This window comes from Pygoscelis adeliae, unplaced genomic scaffold (assembly GCF_000699105.1).
Source record: "Pygoscelis adeliae isolate BGI_AS28 unplaced genomic scaffold, ASM69910v1 Scaffold492, whole genome shotgun sequence".
In the NCBI taxonomy this organism is placed as follows: Eukaryota; Metazoa; Chordata; class Aves; order Sphenisciformes; family Spheniscidae; genus Pygoscelis; species Pygoscelis adeliae.
Window position 1 is genome coordinate 44,946 of NW_008824349.1, and position 5,367 is coordinate 50,312.

Sequence of the window (5,367 nt, forward strand, 5' to 3'; positions counted from 1 at the left end):
TGATATTTTTGCCTTAACTATAATCTGTTCAAAGCAGGGCACATTGTGTTTCCTGTTGTCGCAGAGGAGTGGAATGCACCTCACTCAAAAGAGAGAAGCAGCAATATGTTTTATTGAGGTAAAATAATGATTGAACAGAGATCAATAAGTTTGATGGAATTTAACAAAGTTTAACAGTGGTTTGACAAGGTTCAACAAATTTGATGGCTAGGTTCGCCTTATTAATTACTGCATGGAAGAAATATACAAAGGAAAATTGAGTTAGGATCAAGTTAGAATGATTCACACAGAGACCAGAGATGCAAAGAGTAAGGAGGACCCTCTGTTGAGCCATGAGGTTCAGAGTAAACCCCCTTGCTCTCTAAACTCCTTTTGGAGCCTAGGTGTGGCTAGATCCAACCTTAGTCTCAAATTTGGTCAACAGTTTATGTCTAATGGAATTATCCATACAATGTTATAATAATATTGAGTAGCTACATGGCTTAGTAATGTTTCATAGTATTAATTCAGCATGCTATCAGTCACTTACTGAGGATCTGTCATGGGTAAAGGTTCTTTCCGCCTTGGGTAAGGAAGGATCTCTTAGTCTCAGGTAAGGAATCTCTAACCTTTAGAGGTGTCCCTGCTCCAAGGGGAGAGTCACCTGGCGTGCAGTCCAGCTGCAATTCAGGGAGAGCTCAGATTGGCCCCATCCTGATGGTAATATTTGTAGAGTGAAGTAGTTGGCTGCTAGTCAATAGTATAGACAAGATAGATGTCTTCATTTTAGCTCCGGTATCTTGTTCTGTACTTTGGTTATCTTGCACTTTTGGATTTCAAAACCATCTTTCAAAATATTTTTCAAGACACCTTCACTCCCTTGTACATGAGCCAGAGGCTTTCCAGCTCGCAAGTTCACTCCAAGGACATGAGGCCTGTTACTCCTTAGTCAGCCTCAAGCAAAGTACGGCTAGGAGTCGAGTGTATCCATCGCACCTGTGTAGAAATGCGTGATCAACAGCAGCTGTACACTAACTATTGCTGAAGGGCTAAAGGATGGAAGTGAAACAAGAAGGCATATGATATGGAACTTCATAGTTAACTTTAGGTTAGCTTTTCTAGCAAGATAGATTAATAAATATGCTGTGGTCATGAATACAAAGGACTACTTGTATGTTGTCTGAGTCCAGCTCGGACAGATCTTGATATTCTGCCGCTGCAAATTGTGCTTGAATCCAGTGGAACTTGTGTGATAAAGCTTGGGATATGCAATCAAATATTTGCCTTCAGTTGTCTATGCACCTTGTTCACAAGGTAAATTATTGTATTGATGCACCCAGTACCCATTAGGACTGTGTTGATACACATGAGCAAGATATAAGATGGGAAATGAGGTTCTTCAATAGAAGCTGATTTTAATAGAAACCCAAAGGAGAAGAGAGGCCAATTTTGAAAAGTGAGGGGGAGTTCAGCGGTTATTGAAATTGTCTGCGGTTTCTTAATAGTATGATAATATAATTCCAAAATATACAATCTGCTGAGATTTATCAGACATGAAAGAAGGCTGATAATTATTTAAAGTAGAGAGTCTGACTTTAAACTTCACGGAAATGTTCCTGAAACAAGGCAGGTGTTTGTTTGATCAAATTATAGGAAATTTCATTATAGGAAATGGTGTTTTTGATATATTGAAGTTTATTGTTTGTTAATTGTTATATCTCATGGTATTAATGCATGATATTTGAATAGATTCAGCTTTAAAGAAGACTTCTCCAGTTCCAGAGATTGATAATTATAATATCACAGATAACTTCAATATAAGTAAAGATTTTAAAATTAACTCTGTAAGAAACAGACTTTGCCTGAACTTTGTCCAAATCTCCCTGAATTCCCAAGAAGATCTAGATTATTTTAATATAATCTGAGTATGGAAGTTTTTAATGCCTAGAATTTCAGAGGAAATTTAAGCTTCACATAATTTTCAAGGTTTCGTATCATTGAACAGGTTCCTTTTCAAAATTAGCATTTACCCTTCTTTTACATTTATGTTGTTTTGCTCATCACATTTTGTATTGGGAGGAGATGTTCTTACTGGGATCCTTACTTCATTGAATAAATGTTAGGTTTTGAATATTTTGTCATATCACTAGAGAGTTTTTGAAAAAAACTGTGGTTTTCATCAGCTAGTCTGTGGTAAACTTTTTATAACCATACAGCTTACAGCCTATATCTTCATACTCACATTTTTACTGATGAAGAAAGTCGTGTATCAGTCTTCCATATGCAGGTACATTTAGTGTAGTGAAACTGCAGCTAATTTGCACTTTGTAGAAAAACATCAGGCCCAAGGCCATATAATATCTCTTATTCTCAATAATGGGATAAGCTTTGCAGAAATCTTATAATTAGACTGTTGCTTTTCAAAAACTATAATTTTGACCCTCCTCTTTAGAGATCTTTTGGCTTTCTGTGTTATATTCCCTGCTGATTCTTGGTATAGAGTGCAGACTATAGCTTCCTGCTACACCAAACTCTGTTTGAGTTGAGCCAGGAAGAAACTTCCTGATAAGAGTTTCTGTCTCTGGACCAAAAGTCCTCGTTTAAGACTGTCATGGGATTATGTGGAATACAGAGTAAGTATGACTACAGCATGTAACTGTGCAATCAGGATAAAAAACAGCAACAAAAAATACCTGTGCCGGCTAGGCAGTATTTTAATTGCTTTTGTTTGCATCTATCACAACCCCTAATTTTCATAACGAGAGCAGGCTTCATCAATAAGGATGCTCTGATATTTTAACACACTTCCTGTTGCTGATGTTATTTAGGCTAAAACAAGACTGGCCTTTTACAAAAATAAATTTATTCAGCAGGGAGAATAAAATCACTTCAAAGAAAATGTGCAGATTTATTCATGTTCATAAAGACTTGCTGCTCCCTGCACGTATCAGTGAGAGTGTATCACTCTCATCACTGAGCCGTACTGGTGTGGAGATGTGCAGTGACATAGGAGGTGTCATATAGCCGTGTAAGTGCTCTGTGCTCTAGAAGAAAAAACAGAATTTGTGTAGAACATGACCATTTGTCTGCTAGCCATGAGAGCTGTGCTTTCCAGAATTAAGGATGATAAGTGCTTCTGCCTCCTGGGATTTTGTACCATACTTAAGTTCAAGATATTTAATTGCTTTAACTTGTTCATGAATACAGTACGCTTATCAGAATTAACATAGAGCATAATGCTGAAAGGAGGGAGTTGTCAGACTCAAGGAAAAGCAGTTAGCCACCTACAAAGCAGCATAATTTTGTAAATTCAGATCCAGCTACATTTCAGTTTCCCAAACACTGAAGAACCTGTAGCCAATGCAATGTCATTCATTTACTATGCATGGAAAAGATTTCAGTCATCCTTTTCTGAGGAGTACTGTTGGTGCAGACACAAAATTTAATAAAATTTCTGAAGCAGAGAGTCTTTAATGCTCCAGCTAAGTAATAAGATGTATTTCCTTGGAGATTCTAGATTCCTAATTATAAGTGCATTGCTATGAAATTAGTGAACCGTTATTATTTTTTTAACAATGGGTGACTGTTAAATAAATGAAAGGTGGTTACTTTCCAGAAGGGTTGAGAGAAGAATCTAAAACAGGCACTTAATTATTTTATAAATTGAAAACCAGTACAAATGTAAAGTTGACTTGCTAATGAGGAATATACTGTGGAGGTTCTGAATTGAATTTTAAAATGACAACCCTTAAACTGTATCAATGTATGCAGAATGCTCAATTACACAGAGTTAAAATAGTATCAGTTTCATCAATAGGGTATTCCTCTTTGTGTTCAGAGTCTGCTTAATTTCTGTGGCTGTGGGATAGCGCTCAAGAAGACCACTGAGAATGGAAACGAATCAGAATGTGCTGAAAATCTAGAATGGTCATAGGATGTAATTCCAGCTGGACTTGTTTTCATAGTGAATTATTGTAGTTCTGAAAGTAAAACATTGTCAATGTCTTAATTAGAATAACTGTATAGTTTCATTTTCTAATGAAAAGAAAATGGGCCAGTAGAGAATAAGCAAATTTGAAACAATGAATAAGAAACAAGGAAAGGAAATTATGCTGAGATTAAGCATTATTGTGTTCCTTATTTGTTCTGTGACTGCTTAATAATAGCATCTCTAATTTGCAGTCCTGTACACATTAATAATGCTGTACGCATCCATTGCCCAGTGCTAATTTATGAGGGAATACTTACAGAATGAACTGATGAAGGAAATGATAAATTAATTAAGAACTTGTTCTTACAATACAAGTCAACTAAGTTGACTGCAGGCGGATCTTTGAAGCACTACTCTGCTAAAATACTGCTACAAAAAGGTGGTGTGTATGAGAAGCACATCATTTTTCTTCCCCAAAATAAGTTCAGCACAGAAGGTATTAACATAATTCCTATTCCTCTCTCCCCTCAAGCTCACTGTTGTTCTCATTCAGCTAATCTTTCTGAAGGAACTGGAAAGAAGCAGGTATGCTCTACTGAGTGGTATGTCATGTATAGTAACTCTTGTTTTTACAAGAGTTTTTTCAGAGGTTGCTGGTGCTGTACAATAACGTGTCTTGTTATGGACATTTATGGTGACTGTCCAGGGGGTCTTCAACTGGCAGCATGGACTGACAGGTGCCAAAGAACATTGTACCACCCGCCACTCTGATTTTAAGAGGAATAGCAGAAGTGATTCAGCTTCATAATTACCAATTTCCCTTGCATGCAGGTGTTCCTTTTTCATCTGATTTGCTGGCTCTGCGATTTATGAACTCCACTGCACATGGCAGCTGCTGACACACGCTGCAGACATCGAGTTGCTCTGAAAGGCCGTGCAAGGGTACATCAAGAAACACAGGAGGAAATTGAAATGGCAAGACTTTAGAGACGGTTGATGAGGCTGGCTGATAACTCCTAGTCTGCAGGGAACCGTAGGGTATGCTTTTGCAGTAGGGAAAAACAGGCAAGCAACTTGGAGAGAATATTGGTAATGGCAAACATATTTTCTTGCTGCTTATTAATATCCCTTCTGAATGTCTGTGTTGGTGACTGTTAGGCCATTTAGTGAGATTTCAAGGAAATGCAAAAAAGCCCTTCTGTTGTAACCAAGGGAACGTATGACTAGGGGATCACTGAAGTTTCAGCGTACCCTGCTGCTGAGAGCAACCTAATTCTCCTTTCAGCTACCTGTCCACTGTATGCATTGCAGCGAGGTTGCTTATGAGGGGTTGGGATCTGTAGGTGAGAGGTGTGCAAACCCCTTGGACGGCTGCTTCTCCAAATGAGCTTTGTGGGGTGTGGATCAGAGGTTTCATGATGCACAAGTTCACTGCTGGGAAGGAGCTGCAACTTGCA